The sequence below is a fragment of the Neovison vison genome, chromosome 9 (genome assembly GCF_020171115.1).
Source record: "Neovison vison isolate M4711 chromosome 9, ASM_NN_V1, whole genome shotgun sequence".
NCBI lineage: Eukaryota > Metazoa > Chordata > Mammalia > Carnivora > Mustelidae > Neogale > Neogale vison.
In genome coordinates, this window is record NC_058099.1 from 72,130,649 (window position 1) to 72,151,263 (window position 20,615).

Sequence of the window (20,615 nt, forward strand, 5' to 3'; positions counted from 1 at the left end):
GCCCCATAATGCTGCATTCTTGAAGGATTGTTGCTTTAGGTATAAGTTTTGGTACCTAAGACCTCTTTCAGTCTTGTCTTTTATTGGTGGGGTCTGCAGCCAGTTTCTGCAACCCTTAGAAACCACAAATGTTTGGATTTTCTCGATTGCCTTCCATTTCTGCTTACAAGCTGGCCAGCTCTTCCCAGACATCCATCTTTTTTTTTTTAATAATAACTTGTTAAAAGCAGAAAGTAAATGTCAGCATACACTATCATGCCAACTTACCAACCATTTCCACTAAAGCTACTGACTCATAGACTCTGGTCTTCTTTCCAGCTCGTAAGTTAGACAGTTTTGCCAAATGTCTCATGGCTGCATGAACTGAATCTGTGTTTATTCAGCTTTGGATATTAGCTTCTGCAACTGCTTCCCCCAATCACTAATGGAGCTTCACATATTTTGGATTTTTGTCACATCATTATCCTATTTCTAATACTAATTTCTGTATTACTTAAGGTAAATCTGGCTGTTATAACAAATTAACCAAAACATGTAATAGTTCAGTCATGATACATGTGCAGTTCCAGAAGGTTTGTAATTGCTGGCACCTTCCATCTTTGTAGTGATAGAGCCTGACTGGGGCTCTGCTATCTCCTAGGGCCTCAGTGTCCTTGGTTTGATTCTTTGCATCTAGCTTACAGTCAGAAGAGACTGTGGGTTAGGCAAATCCTCTTCTTAACATTGGCAGTGTGGAAACAACACACTTCGCTTCAGCTCACATTTTATTACTGAGAACAGGTCACATGACCATACCCAGATGTAAGCAGTGACAAAACATTAGGCTCTACCTGAGTAATCCCTTTGTGGCAAAACTCCACACTGTGGAAGGGAAGCACAAATCTTTGGTGGCCACCAAATCCCATCATTAGAATTAGCTAGTCAAAAGCTACCAGCAAACCCCATCATTAGAATTATCCAGTCAAAGCCACGTTGGATATAGGTGTTCTATTAGTTAGAATGGCTTTGGACCATTAGTAATATATTTCAGAAATAAGAATGACTTAAACAAGATAAGAGTTTATTTGTTTCTTGCATAAAACATGCAGAACTGGGGAGTCTTAATAGATATGGCTCTTCCATTTAGTCATCAAAAACTCAGATTCCTTCTACCTTTCTGCGTTACCATCCTTAACTCTTAGCTTATGTTTTTCAAAATGGCTGCTAGATCTCTAGATATTGCATCCACATTTCAGGCTTGAAGAAGGAAGAAGGGTGAAAATATAAAAGAGTATTTTTAAAAGAAGTTTCCTAGACACAATGTTACACCAACAATTTAGGGATTTTATCATGAAGAAAGAAGGGGAGGCCAGCATGGAGGAGTATACCTGAGAGCCTTGCCCTTGGCGAATTGTGGATGATTGTGGTGGAGTCCTTTACGATGGGCAACATAGATGGTGGGACCTCTCAGACAATCAAGGATTTTTGCAATTCTCCAGTGGGAGTAAACCACAGACTGTGAGGGAGTTTGACAGATATTAAAACTAGGGCTCTGTGGTTGGGAGGTAACTTTGCAGTTTAGGGAGGTTTATTTTCCATGACTGACTGCAGTATGGTTCAAGTTAGAGGGAAAGAAGATCCCTGAAACTCCATCACAAGTGGTGCCTTATCAGGACACACACTGGCAGCAAGAAATGGACCAGTGGCTATGGCTGGGTCAGCTGCAATGGGTAGCATTCTCCTAGCTTTAATTGAAGGTGCTAGTATCTTATTGACAGGATTTGCTTCATTACAATTTCCCAGTGGTCCCAGTTTGCTGAAGGCCCCTCTTAGTTGCCTTCAGCCCAGTTACCATCCTCACTATCTGGAGATCATTGACAATATCAGTAGGACTTCTTCCCCAAGATTTTTAAAACAGAATGAGCTATAGTTCAAGAAAGAATTTCAGAAGGTAAGTTACAGTCTGTTTTTAAAAACACAGGTGGAACAGCTAAGCCAAACAGGCTTCGAAGAGACACTTACTCTTTTTTCTATTTAAAGGAACGTGGGGGATGGGGCACCTGGGTGGCTCAGTCAATTAAGCATCTGTCTTCAGCTCAGGTCATGATCCCGGGGTCCTCGGATTGAGCCCCATTGGGCTCCCTGCTCTGCAGGGGGCCTGCTTCTCCCTCTCCCTCTGCTTGCTACTCTCCCTGCTTATGCTCTCTCTCTCTCTCTCTTTCCCTGTCAAATAAATAAATAAAAATCTTGAAAAAAAAAGTTTATTAAAAAAATTAAGGAACATGGGCAAAGGAAGCTGTTAAAAGATAACACATTTATTCACATCTGGATTGCATTTGTGATAAAAATAAATGTCTACTATCTTTTAAAAGAAAATCTAATAAATGCTTAGAACAACAATGAAATGTGACACTCATTTCCTTGAGGACTTCTCCGTCTGGTTTTATGTGTTCTGTCCGTCAAACAATAAAAAACTCCTGGGAAAAAAAGAAAGAAGGGGAGAATAGATATTTGGGTAGTTGGATAGTGTCACAGTGTCATTCTAAATATAGAAAGGAGGAACATGTAGCTTCTTGCTACATATCAGGGTAATAATGGTTCAAGATGACACATTGGGTACTTTATTCCCTCTGGTCAATCAAATGAATTGGGTAAGTGCAAAAATTTCAAATACTTTTAGTGTGTGTCCTTTTCCAAGCACTAAATTCCAATTTACAATATCTAAGTTATTAACAATTAATATCCCTATTTGTGTGTTAAACAAATTTCATATACTTCAATCTGGTGTTTCCCCAACCACATCACACATATTCACTTGTGAAGTTTGTCATTTAATTAACAAATATTAATTTAATCTCTACAATGTGCTCTACAGCTTGAAACTAGCTGGGGAAAATTTAAAAAAAGACATAGGATACAAGGACCTTGAATTCAGGGTCTATTAAGTTGAATACATAAGATCAAATAATATTCTAATATATATCAAAAGACTTAAAAGCTTTCCAAACTTTCAGATCTGTCAAATCTAGTCAGAAAAATACAACCTGAGGAAAATATCATAAGCATATGGAAAGAGTTAATTATATGCATGGTCATTAAAGTATTGATTATTAAAAACAGCAAACTAAAAAACTGCAATCTCAATAATAGGGAATTTCTCCAGAAATTACAGTGCTCCCATACAACTGCATGCAATGTCATCTAGATGACTGTGAAAGGATACTTACAACATGTAATGCACAGTCATGATTTCTTGTTAGGTGGAAAACATATATCTTACTGAAAAAGATGTAATTTTTGCATTGTCAACGCTATCTATAAGCTATCTCCCTCTTCTCTGTGAACTGTCCTTTGGATCATAGAGACCCCATTTCAGTTTTGTTTTTTTTTTTTTTAAAGATTTATTTATTTATTTATTTGACAGAGAGAGAGATCACAAGTAGGCAGAGAGGCAGGCAGAGAGAGAGGAGGAAGCAGGCTCCCTGCTGAGCAGAGAGCCCGATGTGGGACTCGTTCCCAGGACCCTGAGATCATGACCTGAGCCGAAGGCAGCGGCTTAACCCACTGAGCCACCCAGGCGCCCCCCATTTCAGTTTTTTAACAGTGACTTGTGTCTGCTGATTGGATCTCCTGGCCCAAGTTGGGCAATCAAATTCTGCCTTTTAGTAATTTGAAATTGAAATTTACAAATGCTAGTATCTTTCTGTTGGTGCCTTGAATACAGTATGACTAATTCACATGCTGGTTTACAGTGATTTACATTTAACTACACATATGGGGAAGCAAAGAAGTGTATCTACAGAGAGAAAAGAATGACAACATCTATAATGAGGGGAACTGAGGACAGAAACCATGTGTTTTCAGAAGGTTCTGATGACCAGTTCCAGTTTCTAACCCTGACTTTGGAGTCCATTAGACACCCCCCCTTCCTTTTATTAATTCTTTTTGTTCTCTAAGCTGGTCTGAGAGGCTTCCTGGTTACTTGCGACCCAAATCAGATCTCTTATTTGAAACCAAGAGTAATTTCTAAGAATATTAGGGATACCATCATTGCTAATAGGAGGTATCTGGGCATTTGTGACAGTATATAGGACAAGATGATGCTAAAAATTGTATCCTTATACTCTTGACTTGATGAAACTCTCATGGACAAAGTTTTTAAAAAACATTTTGGGGAATGTTCTTTTGAATGAAAAATGTACCTGGTTTGTGAAGATACTTTCCTATTGTTAAGAGCCTCCTATTGTTAGAGCTCACAAACTAATTGGCTTTCCAGTCCAGGGCTTAGCATGTCAGCTTATGCTGGCAGATGGTTCCACCTGGAACCTAACCCAATATTAAGTCTGTAGTTCCCCATTTGATTGGAAATGTCAGCTCTTGGTTCAGTCCCCAGATTCCACATTGGGAATTATTGGTGGTTCAGTTTGCATCCCCATTTGTTTGGGTTTCCTGGTTCAATATTTTCTCCAGTCCCTATTTCCATATTGACAATTGCTGGTGTTACACTCAAGGCCTCTACTGGCCAGTCCAGAGTAACATCTCTTTGTTTACTGCTGTGTTGATGTGCTCATGTTCATCTTGTTTTGTGTAAAAAAAATTAGTGGGCATGGTTCAAGACTTAAAAGCTGTTAGAGTGCTAACCATTTAACTCAAAGACTTCTGTGTTAAGAAAACTTGGTCATGGACTATATTAGCTTGACACTAGGTCACCTGCCAACCTCAAGAAAATTTCCATGCAATGAGGTATACTGTAAAACATCACAGCAGCCCCAACTTGGTGGCATGCTCCTCTTAGGCATTAATTTGGCTCTGAGAGACCCAAGGCCTAGCTAAAGAAATGAGATCCTTTATTCCAAAGAGTTGAACACGCCACCTTCCAGCATAACTATTTATTTTATATCTAAGAGTTATAGTCTTGGAAGCTGTAGATATCTATAAAAATGGCAAAATCTTACTAAAATTTGAGTCTTGAGAACTTGGCTTGGTAACTGTCAGGATGGAGGCCCCAATATGTGGTTGGACAGACATATGGGTTAAACTCCATTTGTAGCTAGGGTCCTGCCAACCTGCCAGCCCTCAATCTAAAATTACAATGGCCAGTATGAGAAATGATTCAGTTAGACAAGATCATTCATTTAAGAAGTAAACTTCAAAGCAAGGGATCCCAAATCAACAAGTAGAATGGGATACCTATTTTAATTGGCACATAGAAGCCTCCAAAACGCTTCAAAATTCCAAAATAGCTTTATTGAAAGTTTCATTGCAAATGGCTAATGAAAAATTAAAGATATAAAAAGAATCTAAAATAAAGTACTGACATTAACTCCTATGATTACCCTTGTTCTTCCTTTTTATTTTTTAAAATTTTTAAAAAAGATTTTATTTATTTATTTGACAGACAGTAGGCAGAGAGGCAGGCAGAGAGAGAGGGGAGAAAGCAGGCTCCCCACCAAGCAGAGAGCCCGATGTGGGGCTCGATCCCAGGACCATGACCTGAGCTGAAGGCAGAGGCCCTAACCCACTGAGCCACCCAAGTGCCCCTGTTCTTCCCTTTTAAAAAAGCACTTATTCTAGTAATCCTGAGTTGTCTTTCCACTCTGAAGACACTACAAGATCATAAAAGCCCACCAAATCACTGGCCCTCCATATCTATCTTTGAAGGAGGACTCCATAGGGTCCCTCTTAGTATTGATGGTACTCTTGAGGAATTTTCTGATACACTGCCATGATAGTTTTTTAAACAGCCAAGAGGAAATAAAAATTAAAATTAATGGAAACTTTGCCAAATTTTGATAGATACCAGAGCCTGCAGATGAGATCCTGAGAAAACTGGCAAAAGCCAATCAATTCTTACCAGAGGGAGAGGAGAGGAAGATGGTGGCAGAGTACAAGGGCTCTAGGTTTGCTTGGTGTTGCAAATACAACTAGATAGGTACCAATCATCCTAAATACCCCAGAAATTGACCTGAAGACTGGCAAAACAAAGTTCACAACTAAAGCTAGAGAAGCTCAAAAGATGGTAGAAAGTGTGGAGACCTGGTTTAGAGGAGAAATGGATCACGGGTGCTGTGGAGGGGAGGGAAACAAAGTCATGGAGAAGGGTGAGAGAGAGGAGCACAGAGGGCACATACTAAGAGAATGTTTCCCCATACCTATTGGCTTGGAAAATGAGAGGGGCTGAATTTTGAAGTTCTTGAAACCAGAGTCTTAAAGTCTTAGAGCTTACACTAAGCTCTACTCCTTGCACTCTTGTGGAACTGCCCTTCTCGTCAAGCTTACCTCAGTCCTGCTAAGTGGGCCCCCTCCCCTAGAAGACCAACACAAAAACCTACCCCTACCATGTCTCCTGGCCAGAAAATTTTACATGGTCTTGGTTCCCTTATTTCACAAGGAGACCAGAGGACACCTAGTTAAAACTTGTAATATTCAGGCCAGGGACTAAACACTGCCCACAGAGAGCAAAGAGAGTTTCCACATGACTGGTCTGAAGGATAGAATAACCAGAACACAAGAGCAGCGTGCAGGCAGCACACACTGGAGATAATCCCTGATGCACTAGGCCCTGACCACTTCTTCATAAGACCATTACTTTCAGGAGTAGGAGACATAACTGGTTTCTCTAACATACAGATGCAGCCAAAGACTTAGACAAAATGGGAAGACAGAAATATACCCCACGTCAAAGAACGAGGTAAGAGCACAGTCAGAGGTCTAAGCAAAACAGTATAAATAACATGCCTCATGGAGAATTTAAAGCAATGATCATAAGGATACTCACTGGACTTGAGAAAAGAATAGAAGACTATCAGTGAGACCCTTATGACAAAAATAAAAGACTTAAAAAAGAAACAGACGAAGAGCATAATAACTGAGATTAGAAACACACCTGATGCAATAAACAACAGGTTGGAAGAAGAGGAATGAATTAATGTGCTAGAAGACAGAGTAATGGAAAGCAATGAAGCTGAACAAAATAAAGAATTACGCAAAAGAGAATAGTTTTAGGGAACTCAAGGACTCTATCACAGTAACATTCCTATTATAGGAGTCCCAGAAGAACAGAGAAAAAAAAGAAGCAGAAAACTTATCTGAAGAATTAGTAGCTGAAAACTTCCCTAATTTTGGGAAAGAAACACATATCCAGATCTAGGAGGTATAGAGAACCCCTAATAAAATCAGCAAAAATAGATACACAACAAGATATATTATAATTAAACTGGCAAATGTTGCAATAAGGAAAAAATTCCTAAAAGCAGCAAGACAGGGTGCCTGGGTAGCTCAGTGGGTTAAGCCGCTGCCTTCGGCTCAGGTCATGATCTCAGGGTCGTGGAATAGAGTCCCACATTGGGCTCTCTGCTCAGAAAGAAGCCTGCATCCCCCACCCCGGCTGCCTCTCTGCCTACTTGTAGCTCTCTCTGTCAAATAAATAAATAAAATCTTTTAAAAAAACAATAAAAGCAGCAAGACAAAAGAAGACAGTTACTTATAAGGGAAAAAGCTTATCAAATTTATCAAAAGTCTACCAAATTTTTCAGTGGAAACTTTCCAAACCAGAATGTACTGGCATGATATATTCAAAGTACTGAGTGGGAAAAATCTGCAGCCAAGAATATTCTATCTAGGAAGGCTAACATTCAAAATAGAAGGAGAAATAAGGAGTTGCACAAACAAAAACTAAAGGAGTACATCAGCACAAAATCAGCCCTGGAAGAAATATTAAAGGGGACTCTGAGTGGAAAAAAAGACCAAAAGTGACAACATGAGGGTAGGAAACACAAAAGTAGTAAAAATGAATATTTCTATTAAAAAACAGTCAAGGAAATCACAGAATAAAAAGATATAAAATATGACAACATATACTTAAAATGTAGGGAGGACAGGAGTAAAAAAATGGGTTCAAACTTAAATGACCATCAACTTAATTTCAGACCGCTATATGAAGAAGACGTTATATACAACCCTAATGGAAACCACAAATCATAAAATATTTGTAAATATGCAAAGAATAAAGAGAAAGAAATCCAAATATATCACTAAAGAAAACCAGGAAATCATAAGAGAAAGATAAGAAAGGATCAGAGAACATCTCCAGAAAAACCCACAAGTTATAAAATGGCAATAATTACATATCTATCAATAATTACTTTGAATGGAAATGGACTGAATGCCCCAATCAAAGGATATAGGGTATCAGAATGGATAAAAAACCAGGACTGACTGTATGTTGCCTATAAGACCTCATTTTAGATATAAAGACACCTGCATATTAAGACTGAGGGGATGGACAAAAAAGTCAGGGTAGCAATACTTATATCAGACAAACTCGTCTTTAAAACAAAGACTGGGACGCCTGGGTGGCTCAGTGGGTTAAGCCGCTGCCTTCGGCTCAGGTCATGATCTCAGGGTCCTGGGATCGAGTCCTGCATCGGGCTCTCTGCTCAGCAGGGAGCCTGCTTCCCTCACTCTCTCTGCCTGCCTCTCCATCTACTTGTGATTTCTCTCTGTCAAATAAATAAATAAAATCTTTAAAAAAAAAAAAACAAAGACTGTAACAGAGACAGACCTATATAATAATAAAGGAAACAATCCAACAAAAAGATACAATAATTATAAATATTTATGTAACCAACATGAGAGTGCCCAAATACATCAAACAGTTAATAACAAACAACAAGGAACTAATTGATAATAAACTATAATAGTAGGGGACTTTAACACCCCACTTATATCAAGGGACAGATCATCTAAACAGAAAATCATTAAAGAAACAGTGGCTTCGAATGATACATTGGACTAGATAGATGTAAAAGATATAGTCAGAACATCCCATCCAAAATTAGCAGAATGCACAATCTTTTCAAGTGCACAAAAAACTTCCCCAGATTAGATCACATATTAGCTCACAAAACAGGGCTCAACAAATTCAAGAAAATATGTCATACCATTCACCTTTTCTGACCACAAGAAATTCTACAAATACATGGAGGCTAAAAAAAAATGCTACTAAACAATGAATAGGTCAACCTAGAAATAAAAAGGGAGATAAAAAATACTTGGAAACAAATGAAAATGAAAACACCATGGTCCAAAATCTTTGGGATGCAGCAAAAGTAGTTCTAACAGGGACATATATAGCAATACAGGTTTACCTCAAGAAGCAAGAAAAATTGCAAGTAAACAACCTAATTTAAAAAAGAACAAAAACAGAAACAAAAAACATAACTTTACACCTAAAAAGGCTAGAAAGAAAAAACAAATGAAGTCTAAGGCCAAAAGGAAGCAAATTAAAAAGATTAGAGGAGAAATAAATGATACATAAACTAAAAAAAAGAATAGAACTATTCAACTGAAACCAGGAACTGGCTCTTTGAAAAGATCAATAAAATTGATAAACCTTTAGACAGGTTTATCAAAAAGAAAAGAGAAAGGATGCAAATAAATAAAATCAGAAATGAGAAAGAAGACATAACAACAAATACCACAAAAATACAAACCATTAGAAGAGATTATTATGAACAAATATATGCCCCCAAATTGAAATTTTTTGAATTTCTGAAATTATGGAATAAATTTAAAATTATTATGAAAAAATATATGCCCAAAAAACAAGAAATGGGTAAATTCCTAGGATCATATAAATTACCAAAATTGAAACAGGAAGAAATAGAAAATCTTAACAGACCAATCACCAGCAAAGAAATTGAGTTAGTAATAAAAAATTTCTCAAAAAACAAAAGTCCAGGGGCGCCTGGGTGGCTCAGTGGGTTAACCGCTGCCTTTGGCTCAGGTCATGATCTCAGGGTCCTGGGATCGAGTCCCGCATCGGGCTCCGCTCAGCGGGGAGCCTGCTTCCTCCTCTCACTCTCTGCTTGCCTCTCTGCCTACTTGTAGCTCTCTCTGTCAAATAAATAAATAAAATCTTAAAAAAAAAAGTCCAGAACCAGATGGCTTCACAGCCAAATTCTACCACACATTTAAAGAATAGTTAATACCTCTTCTTCTTCTTTTTTAAAGATTTTATTTATTTTAAAGATTTTATTTATTTTTAAAGATTTAAAGATTTTATTTATTTGACAGACCGAGATCACAAGTGGGCAGAGAAGCAGGCAGAGAGAGGGGGGGAGGCAGGCTCCCCGCTGAGCAGAGAGCCCGATGCCGGGATCGATCCGAAGACCCTGGGATCATGACCTGAGCCGAAGGCAGAGGCTTACCCCACTGAGCCACCCAGGCACCCTAATACCTCTTCTTTTTAAACTATTCCAAAAAAAATGGAAAAGGAAAGAAAACTTTTAAATTCATTCTATGAGTACAGCATTACCATGATACTAAAGGCGATAAAGACACCACAAAAAAAGAGAGGCACAGGCCAATATCTCTGATAAACATAGATGCAAAAATTGCAAAAATCCTTATCAAAATACCAGCAAACCAAATCCAACGAAACATTAAAAAAATCATTCACCACGATCAAGTGGGATTTATTCCTGGGTTGTGAGAATGGTTCAATATTCACAAATTAATCAACATAACACATCACATTAATAGAATAAAGGATAAGAACCATACAATCATTTCAATAGATGCCAGAAAAACATTTGACAAAGTTCAGCATCTATTCATGATAAAAACCCTCAACAAAGAAACACGTTTCTTTTTCCATGTTTCCCAAGAGGGAACATACCTCAATAAAATAAAAGCCATACATGAAAAACCCACAGTGAACATGATCCTAAATGGGGAAAAACTGAAAGCTTTCCCTCTACAGTCAGGATCAAGACAGGGATGTTCACTCTCACCACTATTATTTAACACAGTACTAGAAGTCCTAGTCACAACAATCGGACAGCAAAAAGAAATAAAAGGCATCCAAATCGGCAAGGAAAAAGTAAAACCTTCACCCTATTTACAGATGACTTGATACAATACATAGAAGACTTGAAAGACTCTATCAAGAATTGCTAGAACTGATCAAAGAATTCAATATAGTTGCAGGATACAAAATCAATGTACAGAAATCTATTGCATTTTTATACACCAATAATGAAGCATCAAAAAGAGAAATTAAGGAATCAATCCCATTTATAATTGCACCAAAAACCATAAGATACCCAGGAATAAACCTAACCAAAGAGATGAAAGACCTCTTTCACTGGTGAAGGAAATTGAAGATGACATAAAAAAATGGAAAGATAATTCATGCTCATGCATTGGAAGAACCAATATTGTTCTACACAAAGAAATCTACACATTCAATGCAATCCCAATAAAAATACCAATAGCATTTTTCAGAGTGCTAGAACAAATAATACAAAAATTTGTATGGAACCACAAAAAAGCCCAAATAGCCAAAGCAATCTTAAAAAAGAAAAGCAAAGCTGAAGTATCACAATTCTAGACTTCAAGTTATATTATAAAGCTGTAGTGATCAAAACAGTATGGTACTGGCACAGAAATAGACAAATGTATCAATGGAACAGAAAAGAAAACTCAGAAATGAACCCACAATTATATGATCAGCTAATCTTTGGCAAGGCAGGAATGAATATCCAATGGGAAAAAGACTGTCTCTTCAACAGATGGTGTTGGGAAAACTGGACACCAATATGCAAAGGAATAAAACGGAACCATTCTTTTTCACCATACATGAAAATAAACTAAAAATGGATTAAAGACCTAAATATGAGACCTAAATGTGAGACCATAAAAACCCTAGAAGAAAGCACAGACAGCAATTCCTTCTAATATTGATAATAGCAACTTCTTTCTAGATATGTCTCCTGAGGCAAGGGAAATAAAAAGAAAATAAACTACTGAGAGTACATCAAAATAAAAACTGCATAGAGAAGGAAACAATCAACAGAACTAAAAGGCAACCTATGGAATGGGAGAAGATATTTGCAAATGACATATCCGATAAAGGGATAGTATCCAAAATATACAAAGAACTTATAAAACTCAAAATAACAATAAACAAATAATTCAAATTTATCTTTGTCAAAAAACAAATAATTCAGGGGCACCTGGGTGGCTCAGTCGTTAAGCGTCTGCCTTTGGTTCAGGTCATGATCCCAGGGTCCTGGGATCGAGCCCGCATCGGGCTCCCTGCTCAATGTGAAGCCTGCTTCTCCCTTTCCCGCTCCCTCTGATTGTGTTCCCTCTCTCACTGTGTCTGTCTCTCTCTCTGTGTAAAATAAATAAATAAAATCTTTTAAAAAACCCAAATAATTCAATTAAAAAATGGGCAGAAGGCATGAGTAGATATTTTTCCGAAGGAGATATAGTGATAGTGAATAGGCACATGAAAAGATGCTCAACATCATTCATCATTAAGGAAATACAAATCAAAACCCACAATGAGATATCAGCTCACACCAGTCAGAATAGCTAAAGTAAAAAACACAAGAAAGAACAGAAAAAAACACAAGAAAGAACAGGTGAGGATGTGGAGAAAGGGGAACTTTCTTATACTGTTGGGAATGCAAACTGGTGCAGCCACTCTGAAAAACAGTATGGCGTTTCCTCAGAAAGTTAAAAATAGAGCTACCCTGTGATCTGGCAAACTTACTATTTACCCAAAGAGTACAAAAATACCAATACAAAGGGATACACATACCCTGCTGTTTATAGCACCATTATTTATAATAGCCAAATTATGGTAACTGAGCAAGTGTCTATCATTTTTACCAACCCCCAAAACCTCCCTGTTTATCTAAAATAACAACAACAACAAAAAAAAACCACCAATAACCAACAAACTTGCAAGTATTGTAAAATTTCTAGCCTAAAGAAATAAAAGCACTTCTTAGAGGAACTTGCTTTCTTTCCCAGTTGTTTTGAGATGTAAATGTCCTACCTGGTCTTCTCCTGGAGCCCTTCCAATTCATCTATTTGAAATACAAACTTTAAGTAGGTCATTATCAAAAGAAAAACAAAGGGGGTTGGGAATGTTATTTGAAACTTAGGCAAATAAAAAAATCTTAGGGGTCTTCTCCACAAATATTAGTAAAAAGTTTTCGCTGTCTGAGCAGGTAACCTTAACTTAGTCCATCTGCCAAAAACGATTTGGATGCAACTTCTTCTGTAACTAGTAAGTTTTGTATTATTTACCTGATTCATGGCTAAAATTTTAGGATGGTAGTTACTTAGAAAAGTCTCAGTTTGTGTCTGTTTGTTTATGTGCGTGTATATAGATTTGTGGTAGATTTGTGGTATTTTTCTACCTACAGATGGTATAGCCAAAATTAATTTGCAAAAGAACTCTATTTAATTGGTTTAAAGAGAATTAAAGATTCCCCAAACTCTGAGAAATATAGAAACTAACCCAAATGTTTTTCAACTTTATGTAAGCTACATTTAATTATTAGTAAATAAAAGGTTCAAGTTTGTTGGTTTAGTTAAAACAGGCATATCTTTAGAGTAATCAGTGTTAAGTATAATACATTTATCCTATCTAGGTTTAGTAAAGGCCAATTAAATTCATGTCATCTCTTTAAAAATTTGTCAGCAAGAAAAATAGCTTGGGGTGATAGCTGACTTCTCTTTTCACAGGTGGTCTAAACATAATCGTTAAGAACAAAGGATTTAAATAGAGTAGTGGGATAAGTGTTTCTAGGTGAACTCTTTAGCAATAATGATGTTTAATGGTATGTCTATCTAACTAGTTTCCAGAATTGTTTTGGTTACTTGAAACCTTAAAGTTATCCTAAAATAAGTTACATGATGACTAGTCATTAAATATCTGAATCATTTTCAAATAAAAATACTGAAACATTAATCACTGAATATAACTGTATCCATTTTTTGTTTCCTTTCACAAAAGAAATAAAGATATTTTGATCTATTAGTAAACATGTTTTGTGCCACTTTGGAAATATTACTCTGAGGAAGAATATCCTTCTAGAAATTATGAATTTATAAATTTGCCAATCCACAGAATACTAATGTAAGAACAGCACACAATTGCTTACTTCTCAGTTTTTACAAGGAATTCAGCATTGCAATGGTTGAAAATTCTTTTCCTTTAGGATTTTTTAATTTTTATTTTTTAAAAATAATCTCTACCCCCAACATAGGACTCGAATTTACAACCTTGAGATCCACAGTTTTGTGCTCTACTGACTGAGCCATCTAGGTGGCCCAACTAAGCGTTAAGAACTCTAATTAAAATATATAATTAAGTTAGTTGGGAATAATAAGGGCATAAGGAAACAACTATGTATAAAAGGTAGGTAAGGAAAGTAAAAATGATTCATTATTCTATAATGAGAAAGAAGAAAAACAGAACAAAATTGGAAGGAATATTTAAAAAGTTTGTAGAAGGTTTGTGGAAAAGGAGCTTTGGAAAAGAATTTTATTTGTGGTCATTTGGCTAAAGTTGTAATTACTTTAATTAAGTTTTTAAAAATGAATGAAATTTAATATCACTTGTACACTGGTATAAAATTAGAATTTAGCTGTTAAAAGAACAAAGTTTTCTTGGACTCTTAGGCTGCTCTTGATAAGATATTGTGAAATGTTTTTCTTTATTTTAAAGTAATCTGCCTGGACAGCAACGGGTTTGTGTCTTATCAAAGTAATTTTTTGTGTTTATGTTATCCTTATCATCAGGCCTTTGATGATTTAAGTAAGCCCAATCTTTCTTTAACATCTTCTATTGTCACTTTGGTTAAATGGGTAACTAAGTATTATCCCACAGTGACCTATGATCGTATCTAATCAAGGATTTTTAAAACTGTTTTGATATTTTTGACAAACTTCTCCAAATTCAAACTCTAAATTAAGTTTTTTTGACCTTGAATGAAGCTTCAGGATTTTCCTGAGAGTCACTGTGACATACCAAAAACTTTGTTCTCTCTCCTTATGAAAAGACAGATTTAGACCAATTAGGCTTATTTGATATGTTAAAGTATGTGGGAAGCATTTTCAGGTAAGAAATAATACTAAACCTCTTTCTGTTGTATTAGTGTAGGTAAATGTTATAAGTGTTCTGGAAATTGTACAAAATTCTGTATGTCCTAATATAATGTTGTCAGTCACATATATACCACATATTAAGATATTACAGAAGTAACTGAATTTCCTTGTCTGTTTCATTAAAATGAACTCTCATCAGACCCTTAATCATGTTCATTTTTAAGTCTTTCATCATTTACAGACAGTTATGACTGTGATGCTGTTGCAAAAGTGAGACTCATGGAAAGGACCCTAACAAGAACTCTTGATATAGACTCTGCTGCCAAATGCAGCAGGTATTAAACCTTGAGTGCATATTTCACAACTGAAGAAGGCTCAACCTGACTTCTGTTCCTAGGCAAATACTGGAGACCCTCCAAATCACATTGACTAAGAAGAGAAATAGCTGACGCTGAAGTAGACTGCTTCCACCTAAGACCCTGGATGAAAATTTAATGCTTTACCTAAAACAGAACATTTTCTTATTCTCCTTTTTCCCTTTACTCTGGCATTGGCCTGGAAAGGTAACAGTATCATTTCTATCAGGCCATTGTAATTGGGAGCAATATTTTGAATGCTGGATTTTTCATCAAAAACTCCAATCAGTCCATGATGCTAAAGATCCCCTGGTTCTTCCTATGACCAATTTTTTTGCCTATTTCCAATCTTACCATAAACTAGAATCACTTACAGACTTTTATAGCCAGAATATCCAATTTCTTGTTTTTACCTTTCTCTGATTATAACTATACTTGCCCAATTTTTTTTTTTATTTTTTAAGAAAGAAAGAAAGTGAGAGAGAGAGAGAGAGAGAGAGAGAGAGGAGGGGGAGGGGCAGAGGGAGAGAGAGCATCTTAAGCAGGCCCCATTACCAGCATGGAGCCCAACTTGGGGCTTGATCTCGTGATCCTGAGATCATGACCTGAACTAAAATCAAGAGTCAGATGCTTAACTGACTTGAGCCACCTGCCCCCCCCATACTTGCCCAATAAGACAGAAATATCTTTGTAAGTCATAATATATTTGCACCCCCATGTTCTTATGATTATCCAAATTAGATGTGCTCTTAATTGTTGAAAGAGCTGACCATCAACACCCATCTTGGCAATGAGTTTAGACCAACTTAAAAAAAAAGATTTTATTTATTTGAGAGAGAGTGTGTGTGAAAGTGAGAGAGAGAGCACAAATGGGAAGGAGGAGGAGGAGGAGGGGCAGAGGGAGAGACAGACTCCCTGCTGAGCAGGGAGCCCAACTCCCAACTCTGGGCTCCATCCAAGGACCCTGAAATCATGACCTGGGCTGAAGGCAGATGCTTAACCAACTGAGTCACCCAGGTGTCCCCAGAACAACTTTTTATATCAGGCTAGGAGATTTACTTCTCAAATGCACTGAAAACCTAATTGGCCCCCTGGCTTGAACGGGCAAATGCAACAATTCCCATGAATGATTCCATTAACAGTCCCACCTTGGTGGAATGGTTTGTGCCTGTGGTGGTTTTGAGCCTATGAATACTTCTGTGGTGGGTACACAACTGGGCAATGTGTCTTAGGTTGTCTAATTATTCCTTTAAATGTTCACAAACTGGGACATCTCATTGGTAAGTTCCCTTAAATTTACATTGTCAAGTTAGAAAAGACCTACCAGGAGGGATTCACAATTCAGGATTTGCTTATTTTGACTAGACGGAGTGAGTACAAATGAGGCTATTATCACAGGGAGGGAAAGAGGGGGAGGCAGGAGGAGGACTCTGGGATGAGTGTAGAGCCCCAAATGGGATTCAATCTCATGACTCCGCTATCAGGACCTGAGTCAAAATGAAGAGGCAGATGCTCAACGGACTGAGCCACCCAGGCACCCCATTTGACTTATTTGATTTTGATTGATTTAGGCAATGGAGACCATGGCTTTGAAGTACACTCCAGATATTGGGAATTATTCTGTTCATAATAATCAGAATTGTCTCCTTGTGTGCTATATTCTCTCAAAAGTTTTAAATGCATGTTCATAGTTGCAAATCACCATACAAATAATCTCCCTGAGATTAGATCTTCAGAAAATGAATGGATTAAAGAGAATGTACAACTTAACCAATGTGAACCTGAAGTTGTGATGTGTGAATACCATAGTGATTCAGCAAAAAGACGTCACAACCTATGACTACCACAGAGTGGCAAAAAAGGCAAGAACCTCAGAGTGGTAGCTGCGAGTGGCACCAATGCCTTAAATTTTGGTCACATCTCTCAGGCCGAAAGCCTGATTAAAATGGGGCTATTGTTAAGAAAAGAGACCACAAGCCCCAAATGGGTACCAAGCTCCATGTCACCAAACAGACTTAATATCTAACTTAATTACAATTTCAACCTCTCCTAGGAGGGGAATCTAGAATTACCTGGTCAGCTCCAGTGAGATAACCCTCCTGCAGTCCCCTCAAGGAGGTGACCTTGTTACAAACAATCCACTCCTGGCTAATAACTTCCCCTTTTGCCTATAAGTCAGCTCTCATACAGCTATATGTACAGCTCTTCCTATATGTACAGCTCTTCGGAATTCCTTTCTATCTGCTAGATGGGATGCTACCTGTGTAATGAATCATGAATAAAGCCCATAAGACCTTTAAAATTTACTCAGTTGAATTTTCAAAAACAAAACCTCTATCAGAAGAGGCCTACATTTTTAAAAATTGGAAATAGTGTTCTTCAGAGTTCTTCAGAGTTAACATACACTGTGGGGTGTTGACTATGCCCAAAGACATTAAGAATGTGATCCACACACTTCTGTCTTCCTAAGGAAAAGGGAGCCAAACAAGCAGATCTTGCATGACCTCAGTTCTGTTCCTGGAATCACCCTCTGTTCACTTCACACATTCCTGGCATGTCTTTCATTCTCTCGTGGCAGAGAGCAAGTGGAGTTGCCAGGTTACTGTTGATGAAGAGTAGTTTTTAGAAACAAAGTCAGTGTCCTGATTCTGAATAATTTATCTTGCTCACTGGAGCATGTTAAATAATAACTATTGATTAGTGCTAAGTCTGTAGGATCTCACTCAATCCATAATTTGAGTGTCTATGATGGATATATCACTTTTTCTTTTTACTATTTTTCAAGTATAAAATGGATGTGATATATTTCCCTTTGAGTAGTACATGGTATAGTCATTTTGCATTAAATCATAAAAACAAAATTTATTATTATTGTATTTTTTTGACCATTATTTTTTTTATTATGTTAGTTACCATACAGTACATCATTAGTTTTCGATGTAGTGTTCCATGATTCATTGTTTGCATACAACACCCATTTCTCCATGCAATCCGTGCCCTCAATACCCACCACCAGGCTCACCCATTCCCTCTGCCCTCTCCCTTCTAAAACCCTCAGTTTGTTTCCTGGGGTCTATAGTCTCATGGTTCATCTCCCACTCTGATTTCTCCCTTCATTTTTCCCTATTCCTACTGTCCTCCATGCTATTCTTGTTCCACAAATAAGTGATACCATACTATAATTGACTTTGCTTGACTTATTTCACTTAGCATAATCTCCTCCAGTCCCATCCATGTTGATGGAAAAGTAGGGTATTTATCCTTTCTGACAGCTGAGTAATATTCCATTGTGTATATGGACCACATCTTCTTTATCCATTCATCTGTTGAAGGGCATCTTGGCTCTTTCTACATTTTGGCTATTGTGGACATTGCTGCTATGAACATTGGGTGCATATGGCCCTTCTTTTCACTACATCTGTATCTCTGGGGTATTTACCCAGTAGTGCAATTGGAGGCCATAGGGTAGCTCTCTTTTAAATTTTTTCAGGAACCTCCACACTGTTTTCCAAAGTGGCTGCACCAAATTGCATTCCCACCAACAGTGTAAGAGGGTTCCCCTTTCTCCACAACTTCTCCAACATTTGTTGTTTCTTGCCTTGTGGAGACCAGTGGGTCAGAATTTGCCATTCTAACTGGCATAAATGTGGTTTTGATTTGAATTTCCAGGATGACTGATGATGATGAACACTTTTTCATGTGTCTGCCAGTTGTGTCTTTTTTTTCTTTCTTTTTCAAAGATTTTATTTATTTGACAGATAGAGCTCACAAGTAGGCAGAGAGGCAGGCAGAGAGAGAGGGGGAGGCAGGCTCCCCGCTGAGCAGAGAGCCCCATGCGGGGCTCGATCCCAGGACCCGGGGATCATGACCTGGGCCGAAGGCTGAGGCTTAACCCACTGAGCCACCCAGGCGCCCCCATTTGTATGTCTTCTTTAGAGAAGTGTCTGCTCATGTCTTATGCCCATTTTTTGACTTGGTTATATGTTTTTTGGGTGTTGAGTTTGAGAAGTTCTTTATAGATCTTGGATATCAGCCCATAGTCTGTAGTGTCATTTGCAAATATTTTCTCCTATTCTTTGGGTTGCCTCTTTGTTTAGTTGACTGTTTCCTTTGCTGTGCAGAAGGCTTCTATCTTGATGAAGTCCCAAAAGTTAATTTTCAAAAATTTTGTTTCCCTGTCTTTGGAGACATGTCTTTAAAGAAGGTGCTGTAGCTGATGTTGAAGAGGTTACTGCCCATGTTCTCTTCTACGATTTTGATGGATTCCTGTCTCACATTGAGGTTTTTCATCTACAAAGAGTTTATCTTTGTGTATGGTGTAATAGAATGGTCCATTTCATTATTCTGCATATAGCTGTCCAATTTTCCCAGCACCATTTATTGAAGAGACTGTCTTTCTTCCATTGGATATTGTTTCCTGCTTTGTCGAAGATTAGTTGACCATAGAGTTGAGAGTCCATATCTGGGCTCTCTACTCTGTTCCATTGGTCTATGTGTCTGTTTTTGTGCCAGTACCATGCTGTTTTGGTGATCACAGCTTTGTAACATAGCTTAAAATCAGCCAGGTGGTGGGTATTATAGAGGGCATGGCTTGCATGGAGCACTGGGTGTGGTGAAAAAATAATGAATAATGTTTTTCTGAAAATAAATAAATTGAAGAAAAAAAAATCAGGCAATGTGATTCCCCCAGCTTTCTTTTCCTTTTTTTTTTTTTTTTTTTTTTTTTAAAAAAAACATTTCCTTGGTGATTCAGGGTCTTTTCTGCTTCCATGTGAATTTTAGGATTGTTGGTTCCAGCATTTTGAAAAATGCCATTGGTATTTTGATTGGGATGGAGTTGAAAGTAAAGACTGCTCTGGCAGCGTCATCATTTTAATGATAAAACAAAATTTATCAAATTAATGAGAAAATAGCTTTCAATTTTCCACATCAACTATTAAAATATCAAATTAGATTTGACCCCTAAAGTTGGAAGGTTTTAAATATGAGAAACAGTTCTCAGAAATGTGGGGGTCCCATTTTTCAGTGCCTTCTTCCTTTTGTTCAGCAGACTCAAAGTGGTATACTCTACATGGTTTTCAGAGGCCAGAAAACCTGGCCTCTATATTTCAGTTGCATTATGTGACCTCGGACAAACTTCCTCATACATCACAGAATTGTTGAGAGTAGTAGAATATAAGTAAATCATCCATCCATATTATTATATATGTTTATCAGTAGACATAGGCTATATATTATAGTAGGCCTCCAGGAAATGGTAGCTATCTACAATTTATTGAAAAGATACTTTCACTTGCTTCAAAGTACAAAAGATTCAAAGAGGTACATGTCACTTTTGAAATCTTCTCACTTCTTTTTCTTAGTCAC

At 37.4% G+C, this 20,615-nt stretch overlaps 1 pseudogene; it reads left to right on the top strand.

Moving 5' to 3' along the window:
- The first annotated feature begins 1,353 nt into the window (after positions 1–1,353).
- On the top strand, positions 1,354–1,869 carry LOC122916953 (annotated as a pseudogene).
- The last annotated feature ends 18,746 nt before the right edge of the window (positions 1,870–20,615 follow it).